Source organism: Somniosus microcephalus, chromosome 3, assembly GCF_052327205.1.
Source record: "Somniosus microcephalus isolate GS21.2 chromosome 3, FLI_Smic_1.0, whole genome shotgun sequence".
Taxonomy (NCBI): Eukaryota; Metazoa; Chordata; class Chondrichthyes; order Squaliformes; family Somniosidae; genus Somniosus; species Somniosus microcephalus.
In genome coordinates, this window is record NC_140989.1 from 272,158,049 (window position 1) to 272,176,388 (window position 18,340).

Here is an 18,340-nt window from a genome sequence, read left to right on the forward strand (position 1 = left end):
CCGTCTTCCTTGTCCTATCTACGTCGTGTGTACCAACATGGACCACGACAACTGGATCCTCCCCCTCCCACTCCAAGTTTCTTTCCAGCCCAGAAGAGATGTCCTTAACCCTGGCACCGGGCAGGCAACACAGCCTTCGGGACTCCCGCTTTTGACTGCAGAGAACCCTATCTATCCCCCTAATGATACTATCCCCTACCACTACAACATTTCTTTTTACTCCCTCCACTTGAATGGCCCCCTGTACCACGGTGCTGTGGCCAGGTTGCTCATCCTCCCTGCAGTCCCCGCTCCCGCCCTCACAGGGAGTAAGAACCTCGATCCTGCTTGACAAGAGCAAGGGCTGCGTCTCCTTCAACACTACATCCTGGATCCCTGTACCTTCCTCACTCGTAGTCACACCATCCTGTCCCTGACCACGGACTACATCTGCAGTAATTAACTTCATAGGTGTGACCATCTCCTGAAACATAGAGTCCAGGAACTTCTCTCCCTCCCTGATGTGTCGCAGTGTCTGAAGCTCGGTCTCAAGCTCTTTAACATGGAGCTTGAGTTCCTCTAGCAGCAAACACTTATCGCAAATGTAATCACCGTGAGCCTCAATGGGATCCACCAGCTCCCACATTTTGCAACAGTGACACATCACCTGTTCACCCATATCTATGTAATTAATTAAATTTATTATTATTAGTTATGACGGCCCTCTGCCCCGATGAAGATGATACTATTACACCACTATTCAATAGGACTTACCAACTTAAAGGAATAAAAGAGAAGGAAGAAAACTAACCAACCAGCTGATCACCAACCTCCTCCTTGAATACTGTCTGTGGGGCCTGTTTGGTTGACTCGTCTCGCTGCTCCGCCTCCACAGTGCTGTCTACGCCTGGGAGTGGGGAAAACAGAACAAAAAACACACCCTCACCTCCCACTTGCCCGAACTCTCCCTCTTACCAAACTCTAGCAGCACTCAATGCACAGCACTCCGTGAAAGCACTAGTCCCGCCCCTTTTATACCCGGATTCTACTTCCGGGTTAAACTCCCCAACAGTTTAATATGCACTTAAAAATTAAATACACTTCAAATAATTAACTTTTTAACACACTAAAATTCACAAAATACACTTAAATGACTTTTCTCCCTCTTACCAAACTCTAGCAGCACTCAATGCAAAGAAGGGGTGTATGGAATGATGTTTTTACTGCGTTTAATACTGGGTCCTCTGTCATCAACAGCTTGGATGACATAGAGCTGCAGACCCAGATAAACGGTTTAAAAACACAGTTAAAAAGGATATTACTGGATGAGAACAAGGTAGTGGGCTCGGAGTTGCATGAGGACCAGGCCATGATGATCCATTTAAAGGAGATCATAGCCGAGTTGGAAAAGCACGCAAAGATGGTAAATGCTCTCATAAGGGAGGACAGAAATGCTTCTGACCAGGCTGCGCAGAATGAGGTGTGCGTGTTATACGGGGCTTAGTTACTGGGCGAGGGCCGCAGTAACCTGGAGGATTTAAAACAGGGTTTGGTCCCCTCCTGGATTAGCAACAAGCACCTCGCAGCCCTCCACCCTTTTGAGGATGCATTGAGCCCGTGCCAACTCCGGCTAGCCTCCGAAGTCTATCCAGTTCCTGTGGATTGTGGGCGGTCCAACCACACCATCATGGGAGTAGTAGTTAGGATGCTGGTCATGGGTAGGACAGCCCGACCCGCACCGATATACAGGGTTGAGAATATTGGAGTCATTCAGTAGGGTGCACACATTCGTTTCACAGCGGTCCCGCCTTACGTCATTAAGTGGGAACATGCTATGACAGGTACTGACCTCTCAGGGTGCCGGAGCTGGGGAGCACACATAATCCTGTGTCCCCAGCACTTGAATGCCTTTTCAAAACCGCAGTGTGGGTTCAGAGCTGCTGACGTGAAGCCTATAAATTGTACCATGGAGGCAATTGCACAAGGCCATGTTCCCCCGCAGGTAGCATATATAGGAGGTGGGACATATTACGTCACCACCGGCGCATCCCACTGCCAGCATGGACAGCATAGCTGGTGTCCGGTTAGTGACAGCAGTTTCTGTTTTAAGCCCGAGGCAGAAGTTCAAGTGGCCCAGGAGCGAATTGTCCCCATTCCTGAACCCTCCACTGTTCACCTCACTGTGAAGGAGAATTTTACGAATTTGCAGAAGTACGTAGCGCACGTTGGCTACGAAATTCCCCCTCTCCCTGAACAGCTGACCAAAATAACCAAAGCCGTTATAGTTTCGCAGAAACATTTTTATACACTCGAACAGAAAACAGTAGAGATAGGGACTAAGATATTGGATATAGTGACTCCACCCTGGTGGAACATTTTCAGTAATATAGAGGTCCCTTCGTGGATCAGACTGGCTTCCCACATTCTCGTGGTTTGCCAGTTAGGGATAGTGTTGTATTTAGTTTGTATTCAGTGTAAGGGAAAAGGTCGGTGGTCAGAATTCCGAAACCAGAGGATTTGGAAAGAACATGATGTAAAGGTGGAGGGAGATACGCCGGTTTAAGTCCTTTCCCTGTATTATAAGTAAAGGATTGTCGTTTCTTTGTGTTTGTTATTTTTAATAAAGGTTTTTCTTTTGTTGTTTTTTTGCGACGCGGTTTAATAAAGATGTGTGTACCAAGTGGTGCAGGGGTGTTGGACCCCCTCCATGCTTGGATGTGTGTGAAAAGTCTGTAATTTTACTCTCTGTATGCTGATGTACACTCCATTTTCGTGGAATGGGAAGTGCATGTGTCGTGGGTATATTAGATAGGTAATTACAGGGGAAGGTTGACTATGGAGGGTCAGAAAAACTTTGCTCACCTTAAAAGTATGATACTTCAAGCAAGTTTTAGTATCACAGGGGGGAATGTAAGATTTGCAAAATTTTTGCATTTCCCCGAAGGCTGTTATTAATAAACGGGACCCTGCGTGGACATTTTTAATCAAAAAGGGTACCCAAGATGGCGTCCGTGTCTCGTGGCAGAAAGCCTGTGAGATTTAAAAATGGACTCTGCAATGCAGACAGCTTGTGGATCGAAACCCAAGCTGCAGGTTTCTGTGAAGAGAGACTTTGTATTTTGAAACAAGACAGGACTCTGAATTATGCATTAGACCGAATTGGAGACCAATCTAAATTCAGTTTAGGCCTATCGTTAAGGCCATCAAGCAGTCTACATATATTATCGGAAACAGATTAACAGAGCCATCGAGGCTGGACAGGCCCATCAAGGAATTTTCATGACAATACAAGTCAATTATCGGGCCGGTAGATGCGATTACCGGCCATCTAAAAACAGTTAGTATGGATTGCTACCATTATTTAAAATAGTCCACCAAGATTGAGACAAAGAACTAACCTGATTTGGTGCGCAGATAAGGGTTTTCAAAAAAGGTATAATTGAAAGCCCCCGGGTAGCAATCGCTCTCTTCTCTTCTCTTTCTGCTCTTCGGCCCCTCGCTCTCGTGGCTGCCGCTCTTTCCCTGTCCCACGCTTACCCCCGGCACCTGGTCGGGCGGACACAGACAATTCAGGCCAGGTGAGGCGGGACACGATGAGGGGAGGAGGGAAGACCACCGGAGGGAAGGCCACCTGAGGAAGACTGGCTGAAGAAGACCAACTGAGGAGACGAACTGAGGGGAGGCTTCGAATTATCAGGCCTTCAGCCTCAGCCGACCTTCGAATATCTGCACATGAACTCAAACTGGCGGCTGGCGACGAAGAATCATCCCTGCAAGGTAAAGTACCCAAACAGAGACTGTGGCCTAGAAATTCATTGACGCCACTTTTGGGGTGCTAAAGTGGGGCGTCCGCTAAAGTTAGCGGCCGCCTCCAAATCTAGGCCACTTCTCCGATATTCATTAGCTTCGCCCTACTAGTTCGGGCGAGCGCTAAAACTGCTGTTGGACGCCTCTCTTTGGGCGCTAAGCCGGAGGTGGTGATCGATAGCGCCGAGGCCGGGCGCAGCGCAGGTGCGGCCATCTCGTGACTGACAGCAGACACCCTGGCGCCGGCCAGCTCTTAAGGGGGAAGGGTCGACTGTGTCTGCTGCCACGCCCTGGATAGTGGAGCCCTCCAGCTAGGCTTGAACACTGCTGCTGGACCCAAATAGCGCCTGAAGACATGGAGAAGGCCCGTGAACGTGCGCAGCGCTTCTCAGAGCGTGATCTGAGTGTGCTGCTTGCTGCTGTGGAGAAGAGGCGCCATGTTTTGTACCCGGACAATGGCAAGAAGGCGACGGTCCGCGTCTACAGGAGAGCCTGGAGGCATGTCGCCAGCAAGCTGTCAGCCAACAGCGACGTCCCCAGGACCGGTGCCCAATGCCGCAAAAAGATAAATGACCTCACACGCATTGTCAGGGTGAGTACCCTTTCCAATGACCTCCTCATCCTTGCATGTGCACCTCACATTATGGGCAAAGGGACCTGAAAGCTCTAATGGCCAGCCTTCATCCAGCAGCTATGGCACAGGCATGAGCATCAATTGCACATTCTGCACTGAATACACTGGCCAAGCTATTCCACCATGGGAGGCAGTGCACACCAGATCATGGCGACTCACTGGCCAGGCTATTCCACCATGGGAGGCAGTGCACACCAGATCATGGCGACACACTGGCCAGGCTATTCCACCATGGGAGGCAGTGCACAGCAGATCATGGCGACACACTGGCCAAGCTATTCCACCATGGGAGGCAGTGCACACAAGATCACGGCGACACACTGTACTTAGAGGCCGTCCTTTCTCTTGCAGGCCAAGCTGGCGAATAATCGCAGGAGCCGGACTGCGACCGGGGGAGGACGACCCCATATCCAGCCACTCACCGACCTGCAACATCGCGTGGAGCGCCTCATGGGTCGCCGGGTGATTGGGCCCGTTGCATGTGGAGATGCCGACCCTGTTCTGGGAAGCAATGGTAAGGACATCACCTTTTGCACCTCTCTCGTCCCACTTGCGCATCAGATCTACATCCTTTGCCACTGTCCGACCAATGTGCTGAATGCCACCACTCATGCATCCCGCACTGACGCCCTCTCCTCACTCTAAAGCTATTCTTGTGCCTTCCTGCTTTCAGATGGTCAAGAGGAGGTCCCTCAACTTGCCAGTGACAGACCCTCCGAGGAGGAGCAGGAGGAGGAGCAAGAGGAAGGCGGCCCATCAGGGGAACCCTCAGCCGCGGCCACCCAGGCCAATGTAGGGGACACGTCTTCCCTGGAGGGCAGCGTGGCGGAAGTGTCGAAGGGGAGGGGAGCTCCTGGGACCTGCGTGCTGCAGAAAGGCGGGAGGGGGGTGGAAGCTCGGCGGCCTTCTCCCCAGAGGGGGGATGCGTCGGAGGGGAGTCCAATTGCTGGGCCCAGCGGCCTCCAGCAACGCCGGAAGGGTCGGCCAGCTCGGCGGCCTTCTCCCCAGAGGGAGAGTCCAGCCTCCAGTCAGGAGATGCTCTTCGCCAAGGAGATGGAAGGCCTCGAAGACTTGTCCGCGGACTCGGAGCGCCGGCACATGGAGCTCATGGCGGCAGTGTCACGGTTGCCTGAGTCCATCGATTCCCTCTCTCAGAGTGTGGCCGAGTTCGGGCCCTTAGAGGCCACCAGTTGGGTGGAATACCGGGCAGATCTTGCAGCGACTGGCCAGGTGATTAGTGGTGCCGTCCAGTCACTGGCTGCTCTGCTGCAGGCAGTGAACAGGTCAACACGGGCACTCACTGCTGCCACACTCGCTGTGTCAGCCAGGCATCGCCAGGGCACCCGGCGCGCTGCAGCAGCACATCAGTCTGTCCCTCGGCAGATTGGTGCGCATGCTGCAGTGCTGGCCCGGGCGAGTGCCAGTGTCTCAGGCGACCAGCGAGCGCCTGCCATCCGCCAGCTTGCCGCCATTCCTCCAGCCGCCACTGCCAGTCCCCCAGTGGAGCTGCCAGGGGCTGCTGCAGCGACTGATGCTGGCCAGCCACAGCTGCAGCAATCAACAGCCGGCCGCTCGACGCCCAGACCTCGACTAGGCCGACCCCCAAGGGCATCTGCCGTCACGACATGTGCCCCTCAGGAGCCTGCCCCCAGCCTTGCAGCAGCCAATGGCCTTACTTTGAGGCGGAGCAGCAGCAGGGCAGGGGCCACCCAAAGATGGCCAAGGCATCGCCCTAGCGGGCCAAATATTCGAATGTGTGGCCATTTGTGTTTGTTTCTTGAGGCCAAGAATTGGATGTTAGTTTTTTGAAGGCCGATGATGTGATGTTTGTTTTGGACGAAGGCCGACAATGACGGCCATTTTAGTTGCCCTATTTTGTTAATCCTCCCCAGGTTGTGGGAGCGAGTAATGTGTTTGAGTGTTTTTTGGGGGTTTCCTCTGTTTTTGGTTTTCATGTGGGAAGGGCCCAGAGTTTGTACAATAAAGCATTTTATTTATTCACATTGTCCCTGTTTGATCTTTGAAGTGTTTGTTGCCTTAACCGGCTGAGGGCTTGCGGAGCGGCTGCAATCATGTTCTATCATTGGCACAAGCCATTCCCTGACAGGGGGCCTAGAAGTGACGTTCAATAAGCCGACGACGGGCGGCCCTTGGACCTTGTGTGTCCCTCCTGGGCTGGTACTCCTCGTCCTCGTCATCCTCATGCTCCTCCTGCTCCTCCTCCTGAGGTGGTGGTCCAACGTGAGGTGGCAGTGCCTGAGTCCTGCGGATAGCCAGGTTGTGCAGCATGCAGCAAACGACGACGAATTGGGAGACTCGATCCTGCGAATACTGGAGGGCTCCCCCGGAGCGATCGAGACAGCGGAACCGTTGCTTGAGCACGCCGATTGTTTGTTCTATGAAGTTCCTCGTCGCTTGATGGCTCTCGTTGTATGCCTCTTCAGCAGGGGTCGTGGGCGCGCGGAGCGGGGTCATGAGCCAGGTACACAAAGGATAGCCTTTGTCCCCGATAAGACATCCTCTTGGGGGAGTGTAAAGTCTGTGGGTTGTGCAGTAAATAAATACACAGACTTCAGAAGTACAAACAAACAGGTCTTTACTATTCAGAGGTCAGGGCGAATCTGCCCCAGTTATCCTGTCACAACACTTATATACTGGTGTGGTCACTGTCGGTATTACAGTATACAGAAGCCAAACAAGTAGTGCCACACTTAAAGTAGTTCCCTTAAAGGTGAACGGTTACATTCAATAGTTCCCTTAAAGGTAGATGGGTACATACACTACAATCCTCCCTTTTTAGCTTATTACTTACAGAGTCCCCGTTAAACATACATATCTTCAACTTCCCATAAAACAAATTACAGATATAACCTCGGTGGAGTCAATGTCATATAAAACAATTTACAGATATAATCTCGGTGGAAACAGTTCACAGGTTCAGTCTCTGCGGAAACAGTTCATAGATGCAGTCTCTGATCTTGACTCGTTCCGAACAACATCTCTTTGGTGTAGCCGGTTCACCTGGCTAGCGTGACTCCTCCATAGCCTTTTTCTTGATGTAACAGCTTGAACTTTCATCCTGTTGAACCAGCAGTGCGGACTTTTACAACCAACTGGCTGTCTTGACCTTTTCCAGTTTTCCAACTAATTTAGCTCCTTTCGTAATGTCCCGCCTGAGATGGTAGAAGTGCTAATATTTTAGACAGTTATTATCTTCTGCTTCTTCTTTTTCTTTTCTGCCTTTTTGAAACTCTCGGAGCTCCTTTCTCGGCTGCCAGCTGTAGCGCCACCAACTCTCTATGTTCCTTAGACCTTAAGTGCTTCATCCGGATTTCAGCACTTTGGGAGTTTTCATCACAAACTGGGCAGACCACATCCTCGTAATATTCAGTGTCACTCAACAGGTCATGGTAATATTCGGGTTCGTCCTGAGTTAGGCCAGCGAGAGAGCCTTCTTCTTCCTCCTCACCCATCTGGACGTTAGCTGACGGTGGTTCCTTCCCTAGATATCTTTCTTGAAAAGCCTTCTGCATGCATTCATATTCATCCCGCTCTTCCTGGGTTATCTGCCATTCCTTTACGACGGACCTCATTTGTGAGTTCAATACCTTCCCTTCCATCGGGAATTGCGTTATCAGGCTATTTGATCCTTCTACTGAAGTAACGGGTTCCACATTCTTCTGTTCACCTTGACGTGATTCAACGTACTTTTGGCATCCTTGTGAAATCTGTGTTGCCACCTCAGCTATCTCCGTGACTTTTGGGAGCTCCGAACTCCTTCCCCCTGAAGATTGAAGCTCGTGTTCAAATTGTTCCCCTTGCAGAGTCCTGTCCTTCAGCATATGAAGAAGTTGGCTGACCGTTAACTCTTCCCTGGGAACACGGTGGATCAGAGTCTTCTCCATTTCATCCACCTTGTTCTCCAATGCTTTCACCTTCGCTCCCTCTTGTACTTTGGTTTCCAGTGCTCGGAGAAGTTGCGCCTTGATGCTCTCTCGCTCATGTTCAGGGCCCATTCTTACAGTCTCGGTGTTTCTCACAGTTTCTTTTTTTTTACTGAAAGGATTCCCAGTGGAATCTGTTCTTCAAGTCGTTGAACCTCGGTCATTGCCGCCTCATATTTGTCTTGGGTTTCCTTCAATATTATTATGAGTTCTTGGACATCTTGTCTTTCATGTTCTGCCATGTCATTCACCTCTACTTTCTCATCGATGAATGGAACCTCTACCGATGAGTCTGTCTTGGCCTTGAGCTCATCCAGAATTTCCTGCAGCCTTTGGACTTCCTGCTCATGTTCAACCTTTAGTTGTTCATATGCTTCTACTGAAACTAGCTTTTCGGAGGTTGCTGAGTTAACCCCTTCCAGAATGGTAGTCTGGACCAGTTCATACTGTTCTTTCAACTTGTTACACTCTGCTTGCAACGAGTCGTAGAGATGAACTGGGATAAAATCCTGGCTTCCTGAAGATTCCTCTTCCTTTGGTTCGTTCTGTAAATATTCTAGTTTCTGAACAGCATCAGGGGAATGTGATTGGTATTTGGCCACGATGGCTCTATGGTCGCTCTCTGCTTGAGCTAGCTGTCTCTGTTGTCTTTCCAGGTTCTCCCATTCGGTGTCCCAGAACTTTTCCATATTTTTCATCTCTTGTATGAGACGGTCACTCAACTGTTCTAATTGTTGTCGTACTTTGACATAAGTTTGAGTCCGAACTCGGTGTTCTTCCATCGTGGATGAATCCTTTGCTTGAACAGGCTCAGAATTCTCTGTCAACCTGGAGTTCTGCTCTGCAGCTTTATTCTTCTTGGTAACATAAGTCCTTCTGCATGTCTGCGTTTCCTTCCCCATCGTCGGCAAGTCCCTTTTAGCCTTGTCTTCCATATTTGCATTGGTCTTATCGTCATCCATTTCAGAATCTGAGCTGATAGCTTGCACCGAGTCCTCCCTCATTATGGCTTTTAGGTAGTGCCATTCCATATCTATTTTCTTAATCCACTCCTGTCCTAGAAGTGGTGGTCCTCCTTCAGGTACTACGTACAAATTCATTCTTGGGTGTTCTTTACCTCTATCTCTCACCTTGACTCTTATTTTCCCCATGGGGTATACGTTCTGCCCCGTGTATGTCTGTAATACGAACTTGGTATTTCTTAAAGGTATGTGAGAGAATAGCCGGTGGTAGTCCCTTCGGTTGATGACTGATAGAGCTGATCCAGTGTCCAGCTCCATTCTTACTTGGACTCCAGCTATTTTTAGTACGACCCAGATTGTTTGTAGATCCGTCTCTTTCCCCACATTGTGGATTCTCAGACTACCCAGCTCCTGGTTGTTTAGGTCTGAGTCTGAATTCTGTTCGTCTGCACTCTTCTCAGCCACCTGATGTACCTTGTTGTACTTTTCTTGTGGTGGCTTCCGTTGATTGTTGGTCTTTTTCCCGGACCAGCATACCTTCGCGATGTGACCCAGTTTGCCACATTTCCTACACTCTTGGTTCTTAAACCAGCATTGATTCTGGTCGTGCGTTGTCTTCCCACAACGGTAGCATTTTGTTGTGCTCGCAGTAATTTGGTCCACCCCGAGTGCCGCCGCCTTTAGCTGCATTTCCGCCGTCCCTTTCGCTGCGGCTTCGTGTGATGCAGCTATGAGGACAGCCCTGTCCAGTGTGAGGTCGTTTTCTTCCAGTAGTCGCTTCTGCGTTCCTTCTTTGGACAATCCGCATACGAACTTGTCCCGCAGTGCCTCTGTCAGATTCCCTCCGAACTGGCAGTATTTCGCCAGCCTACGCAGCTCGACCAAGTATTCCGCATTGCTTTCGTCTTTCCTCTGCGTTCTTGCGTAGAATTTGAATCGTTCAGCCAGCATCAACGGTGTGGGGTTCAAATGGTCCTTCAGCACAGCCACAATTTCTTCGAAGGTCTGATCCGCTGGTTTAGCTGGTGCTATTAGATGCTTCAAGAGCCCGTATGTTTTTGCCCCCATCGAGTTTAGCAATGTTATCGCCTTGTCGTCTTCCTCTATTTTGTTGGCTTCGCAATAGATCTCTATGCGTTCCACGTACGTGGCCCAGTCTTCTATTTCAGAATTAAAATCGTTAATATTCCCTCGCTTAGGCATCTTTCTTTCTTTGAAGCAGCACCGTATTTCTTTAAGTATTATTTATAATCTTTTTTTTTCTAAAATGGCGGCTTTCTTGCGAAAATGGCAGTTTCCCGCTCTTCCTTTCTCTCCCCGCCCACTTCAATGGCGGTTTCCCGCCTCTGTCGTCTTCTCCGCCTAATGGCGGCTTCCCGCGTTTCTCCCTGGTGTAAGGGGTACGCTTTCCCCACAGCGGACAGGTTCAGCCGCTGGGCTGGCTCTCGCACAGCTCCCCTTACTCGGCTCTGTCTTTTCCTCCCGCCCGCATGGCTCTACCGGCGCTGGGTACACCCCGTTAACGGAGGACAGTTCAGCCGCTGGACTGGCTCTCGCGCAGTCTCTCTCTCCCCGTGTTCGGCTCTGTCTCTCCCTCTCCCGCACATTCGGTTCTACCGGCTCTGGGTACCCCGTAGGTGGAGAACAGTTCAGCCGCTGGACTGGCTCTCGCGCAGTCTCTCTCCCCGTTCTCGGCTCCTGTTCGCTCTCCCACTCCCGCACGTTCGGTTTTTGCCGGCTCTGAGTACCCCGTTGGTGGAGAACAGCTCAGCCGCTGGACTGGCTCCTCGCAGTCTCTCTCTCCGCACCCGGCTCTCACCCGCACGGTTCCCGTTCGCCTCCCCAGCCCTCTCGCAGACCGGTGTTTCCCTCCCCGGCTGCGGTTGGGTTTCTCTTCCCGCGCTTACTCGCAGGCTCAGCGCTTCATGGCTGCGGTCGCTGCCCGGATTTTTCCCGCCGATCGCGGTCCGGCTGTCACCCGACGCCGTTGGACCCGACTTTTGGCCGGCACAGCTCCCCCTCGACCGAGGTCGAGTGCTCTGCCCTTATCCTCCGGATATTCTCTACACCTTCCCCTACTCACAGTCTCTTCGGCCGCCTTGTTCCCTGCTGATCGGCTCACTCCGCACCATGGTAGAAGGGTAGTCAGTGCCTGTTGCAGACGGAAGCTTTTGTTGCTAAAGTCTTCCACCTTTCTCCTGCTGCAGCCTCGTGTTTTCTTCCAGCAGCACGACGAGGGCGGTTGCCTCTCTTCGACGCTCTTCTTTCTTTGGTAATCTTGCCACAGGGTACGATCGGACTCGTCGCCACTGTAAAGTCTGTGGGTTGTGCAGTAAATAAATACACAGACTTCAGAAGTACAAACAAACAGGTCTTTACTATTCAGAGGTCAGGGCGAATCTGCCCCAGTTATCCTGTCACAACACTTATATACTGGTGTGGTCACTGTCGGTATTACAGTATACAGAAGCCAAACAAGTAGTGCCACACTTAAAGTAGTTCCCTTAAAGGTGAACGGTTACATTCAATAGTTCCCTTAAAGGTAGACGGGTACATACACTACAGGGAGGCTGTGCCTGGAACATGTCAGCCACAGTTGTCTGTCGCAGGATAAAGGCATCGTGGCTGCTGCCTGGAAAGCGGGCATTGACAGCTAGGATGCGCTGCCTGTGGTCACACACCAGCTGTACATTGAGGGAATGGTAGCCCTTCCGGTTGCGGTAATCCTCGGCATGCTCAAGAGGTGCCCGCAAAGCCACATGCGTGCAGTCAATGGCGCCCTGCACCATGGGGAAGCCCGCTATTCCTGCAAACCCCACTGCACGCTGCTGCTGCTTGTCCAGGGTCATGGGGAAGGAGATGAATTGATGTCTCCTTCTGAAAAGGGCTTCAGTCACCTGGCGGATGCAGCAATGCACGGCGAACTGGGAGATGTTAGCGATGTCCCCAGTAGCGGATTGGAAGGAGCCGGAGGCATAGAAGTTGAGAGCCACCGTCACCTTCACTGCCACCAACAGAGACGTCCTGCGCATCAGCTGTGGCTGCAGATCTCTCTGAAGCAGCCGGCAGATGTCTGCAACCACCTCCCTTCGGAATCGCAGCCTCCTAACACACATCGCGGCAGACATGGTCAGATAGGAGGTCTGCTGGCGGTATACCCTGGGTGGTAAGGCCTCAGTTGGCGACGCCTGTTGCCCCCTCTGCGTCTAGCCAGGGCTGCCACTCTCTCACGGCGTCTGTAAGCCCTTCTGGCATAAGGCTGAAATTCAGCGTTGCCACCCAATGCAGCCCCCATTATATGCTGGCAAACACTGAGCTCTGAATGAAGGCTAAGATAATTGGTAAGCTCTGGCCTGAGCCAAAAATTCCTGTCCAAGTGTTGGTCCAAACCAGTAAACTCTCCTCCTTGGTCTCTGTCCAAAAAACCGTTGCACAAGAGTGAATGCTGCAAAATGGCTGGCCTTTATACTGCTGGGTAAGTGCCCTTTAATTAGCGCTCCCCCTGGCCTGGCTGGCCTGTGTACCGTTCCACTTCACAGTCGCTCGGGACGCCCGGCGCACAATGGGCCGGCGCGAGTGAAGTTTCGGTTTGGGGCGCACAAAGGGCGTTGCACTATTATATGACGTCATGATCTGCGCGCGCAGCAGGGCGCGCGCTAAGACTTTGCGCCGGCGCTAAATGTGTCCTGAAGTTGGGGAGAGGCGCAGATCGCGCTGCGCCCGGGCGATAAGCGCCTAGCGCTCAAGATCTACTCCCCCTAAGGCGCTAACGGCTGGCGCGCCCAACTGAATTTCTAGGCCTTTAACTTTGGGGTACTCGAACCTGGACAATGCCCTTGCAGCGCCCGGAGACCACGTGATGACGGCAGGCTCCAGAACACACCAAGAGTGAACACCGAACCCCACCGCTGTTTTGAGTCCAACAAACCTTTTGATTGGTGAGCATGAAGTTCTGACCCCTCATAGCTTAATCTAGTTAGGTATAGGGGGTGGGATAAGGATAAGGGGATTGTTAAGATAGTTGTTTTCCCTCGATGTGCCGTGTGTTCCCCATTCCCTGTATAAGTATAGTTATTATTCTTTTGTATTTTTGCCTGTAGAAGTGTACACTAGTAATTTTCCATAAGATTGTATCAATTTTTCCTCTTCAATAAAATCTTGGTTTTTGTTTGCATCCAACCACCTGTCTACTTGAGTCTTCTCTGTACCGCTGCCTTGTACCTAAGTCCGGTGTCTCGAACCCAGGGGCGTGGGAGCAATTTGAACTGCTCACAAAACAGTCAGAGGCATAACTGACTGGGCGTATGCGCCAAACACCACCACACGCCACCCCCTACACCACATCCCCATCATTCCATCCCTGTCGCATGCCATATCACAGCACAAAGCCAAAATGAGACACACCACAAAAGAATCCAAACTAAATCAATAAATTTATCAATAATCAGAACACATATTTACACCAAAAATTTTAACTATTCACCCTTGTGCAATCTCTTAGTGCCTGTTGTTACTGTGCCTTTGCCTACTCTAGTGTTCCTACAAAATGTTGGCCCACCAGTTGCTGCAGCAGGGCTGGTGGAGGCTTCTGAGTGTCCATGCAGGAGATTTCAGATGGCCTTGCAGGCACCTTCAACCAGCTCTGGACCTGCAAGACTTGGCTTTAGACTGCACCACCTCAGCATGGGCGGCAGCAGTCTGGGCTGGCTGGATGACAGGCAGTGACAAGGGCAGTGCCGGAGTAGCAGTGGTGGGAGCAGGAATGCTGTCATCCCTAGAGAGGACAGCAGGTTCCTGCTCCACTGACCCACTGCCACTACCTTGGGGAAGCACCTCAGCATTCCTACCAGTCTGTTGGAGCACAGATTGCTGGCCTACTGCGACACCGTGAAAGCCCCGGTTGACGGCGTTGGACCCTGCCACAATGGCAGCAGTCAGAGCTAAGACATTGTGTCGTTTCTGCCTGTGCTGCAATGAATGCTGCCAGATTGCCCATCACATGCGGCATCAGGTCTGGGTCGCCATGGTCTCTCTGGGAGTCTACCAGCCTTTGCAGACTGGAAATGATGGGCTCCATGGTGTGTGCAGAGCCTTGTGCAATGTTGGAAGAGGACTCTTGCACACTCCTTATCGTTGCCGAGAGGTTCTCGGGCACCCTTGCCATTGCACCTATCATCTCTGTGTGCATGCCCATCACCCTTCTTCTAAAGGCCTCCCCATCAGGGTCCTCATCTGAGTCCTGTGCAGCAGAACTCACCCTCTGGGGAGCTGGCCCCCGAGCTACCCTTTCCCCCTGGCCTTGCTGCAGCCCACACGTCCCCGGTGCCTCATCCTGTGCAGATCCCGCTACTATCCTAGCCTCTAAAAAACACGTAGTGCCAGTATCTGAGCTGGTGCTTGCGGGTGAGACATGCAGTGACGCAATGTGTTCTTCCTCCTCCTCTTCTCCCACCTTGCTGTCTACGGTGCCCTCAGGGACAGGCTGCTCAGGTGCTTGCTGATTATCTGAAGGTGAGGGGAGGGGGGCAGGAAGGGAGAAATGCATGCATATAGCATGATTAGCCGGAAAGTGCGAAATGCTTGTGGGGTGAGGGGGAAGTGGGATGTGAGAAGAAGGAGTAGGGATGAAAATACCGTTGTTGTCCCCAAGGGGGGTCAACATCACCGGTGGCTACGACGCCCACCACCTGGCGCCCAATAATTTCCAGCACTCTATTTTCCAGCTCAGACAGTGGTTGGGTGTCGGCTTGTCCCCCGCCTCTGCACTCCTGCTTCCTGCTGTTGTGAGCCACCTTGGCCTGCAAGAGAAAGGAAAGTGTGAGTGAGTGTGGTGCAATACGTTTAGGTGATGTGCCTGCCATAGTTGAATAGCTGTCATTATGTGCAAGGCATGAGATGTGGGTGTGAGTGTTGGTAGGTAGAGATTGTTGGTGGGTGAGTGCTGGGGGTGTGGTGCTTTGGGCAGTGTGTGAAGATTGTGGTTCAGATGGTGATATGTTGCATTTGTTGAAGCATTCACTCACTCTGACCACCCGAGTGATGTTGTTAAATTTCTTCCTGTACTGTGTGTGGGTCCTGGGGACCACAGTGCTGCCTGAGACATGCTGTGCTAACTTCCTCCACATGGTGCGGAAGACTTGCGGCGAGGGCCTCTTGACACTTGCCGGGTAGAGCACCGCCCTCCGTCTCTCCACAGCGAAACCAATGCCTCCAATGCTTGGTCACAGAATCTGCGGTCTCTCTCCCTGGGGCGTGAATCTGTGGGCTCTCTCCCTGGGGCGTGAATCTGCAGACACTCTCCCTGGGGCGTGAATCTGCCATGACTACAGCTGCTTCAGTCGTCCAACTCCTTCTCCTTGACCTGCTGCCGCTTGCTGAAGCAGCTGCACAGCCAGCAATGCTAAGAATGAGGTTCTCTTTAAGAACTGGAAATAGCCTGTGGCAATGATGACTTGTGATTAGACTGCACGCAATATTGGTGTGGTGTATGTAACCTGTTCCACCTTAAGAGAACTTAAGCCTGTTCCACCTTAAGAGATGTACTACTTTCTCTGGCTGCTATATACGTAATACCAGTGGTGACCACACCGGTATATAAGCACTGTGTAGTAATATTGTATTCAGTATAGGCCCTACCTCCAACCAGTAAAGACCTGTTGAATTTACTCTTGTATTCTGTGTAGTAATTATCACTATAACACACAGACTTAACAGTGGCGACGAGTCCGATTCTTACCCTGCGGCAGTTATTTCCACGGCGGCTTCGTCCACAGACAGGACGTTGAAGAGAGGTTTCCACCCTCATCACCCTACTGGAAGACACGTCGAGCGGCAGGCATTGAGAAACCGGAGTGCAGAAGACATCCTGACCTCGAAGCCTCCATCAGCGACTGTCAGCTTCTTTTTTCTACCTCGGTGGTGGGTAAGCCGGGCAGCGACGCGACAGAAAGTCAACCGCGTTGGCTGTACAGACGGGGCTGGGAAGACGGAGGAATAAGGGCGGTGAGATAGATCGCGACCGGAGATAAGGGCCGGGCCGCTTTCGAGCGAGAGGCGCAGCGCGGGGACATCGATCGCGACCGGAGGTAAGGGCCGCATTCGGGCTAAAAGGCGCAGCGTCTGGGGAAACTGAAGGCGCGAGAGCCGCGGTGAAGCGGAGACAGCGTCGGGGGACGGTTGAAGACCGCCAAGCGTGGGAAAACCACCATTTTGTGGGCGGAGGACGACGACGACAAGAGCGGGAAGCCGCCATCTTGGATAACATAAAAATACAATAAATTGCAACGATGCCTAAACATGGGAACATTAATACCTTTGATAGTGACATCGAAGATTGGGCCATGTATGTAGAACGCATACAAAATTATTGTAAGGCAAATAAAATTCCTGATGCAGATAAAGCACTAACATTATTAAATTTAATGGGTGCGAAGACATACGGGCAATTAAAACACCTTGTATCACCAGATGAACCGGCGGATAAGACGTTCGAGGAGATTGTTACTGTCCTGAAAAATCATCTAAACCCCACGCCGCTGATGCTAGCGGAACGATTTAAATTTTACGACAGAAGGCAGCTGCAGAATGAAAGCAATGCTGAATATTTGATGGAATTACGTAAGCTAGCAAAATATTGTCAGTTTGGAACGGGACTGACAGAGGCACTACGAGATAAATTTGTGTGTGGTTTATTTAAACAGGATACACAAAAGCGACTGCTCAAGGAGAATGAGCTGACGCTTGAGAAGGCGGTCACTATGGCAGCAGCACACGAAGCCGCAGCGAGAGGCACGGCAGTAATGCAGCTACGGTCACCGGAACTCGGTACAAACAAATTGGGTTTGAGTTCTGTCAAATGTTATCGTTGTGGAAAGACAACGCACGATCAGAACCAGTGTTAGTTTAAAAACCAAGAATGCAGAACGTGTGGCAGGCTTGGCCACATAGCTAAAGTATGCCGGTCAGGAAAGAAGACCAGCAACAAAAAGTCACCGCAAGGAAAAGACGCAAAGGTACACAAGGTGACAAAGAACAGTTTGACCAAACAGAAGTCAGATTCAGACGCTAGCAGTAATGAACTGGATAGCTTAAGAGTACACAACGTTGGTAAGGATGCAGATCTCCAGACAATTTGGGTCACTCTTCAGATAGCAGGAGTCCAAGTAAAAATGGAATTGGACACTGGATCGGCATTGACGGTCATGAATAAGAAAGATTACAGAAGGTTATTCCAACATATTCCCCTACAGGATACGGAGATTATATTGAAAACATACACGGGGCAAAGAGTGTACCCCATCGGAAAAATAGAGGTAGAAGTGGTCCACAAGGGCGAAGAAAGCCAAGTAATGGACTTATATGTGCTACCTGAAGGAGGTCCACCACTACTAGGACGGGAGTGGATTAGGAAAATGAATATGGACTGGCACTCCTTGAAGGCACTAACGGTAGATTCCAGGGAAACAGATGTCAAACCTAAACGATTGTCCAGAATATTGGATGATGCTAAAGAGGTGTTCCAGCAGGGACTGGGAACACTGAGAGGAATTACGGCAAACATCAAGATTGATGAACATGCACAACCAAATTTTTTTAAAGCCAGACCGGTACCCTATGCAATACGACCTACTGTTGAAGCGGAACTGGAAGCACTAGAACGTTCAGGTGTACTGTCTAAGGTAGATTGGAGTGAGTGGGCTACGCCCATTGTTCCCGTTATGAAACGTCCTGCGAGCAACAAGCCAGGAGATCCAGGGAAGGTTCGCATCTGTGGAGATTTCAAAATCACCGTTAATCCGGTGCTTCACACAGTGCAGTATCCGCTTCCACGGATTGAGGATATTTTCACTTCATTGTCTGGCGGGAAACACTTCACCAAGATAGACCTGGCGCAGGCGTACTTGCAGATGGAGGTTGAGGAAGAGTCACGCCAATACCTCACGATCAACACGCATCGAGGGTTGTACTGGTACAATAGGCTGGTTTTTGAAGTGGCATCGGCTCCAGCAATTTGG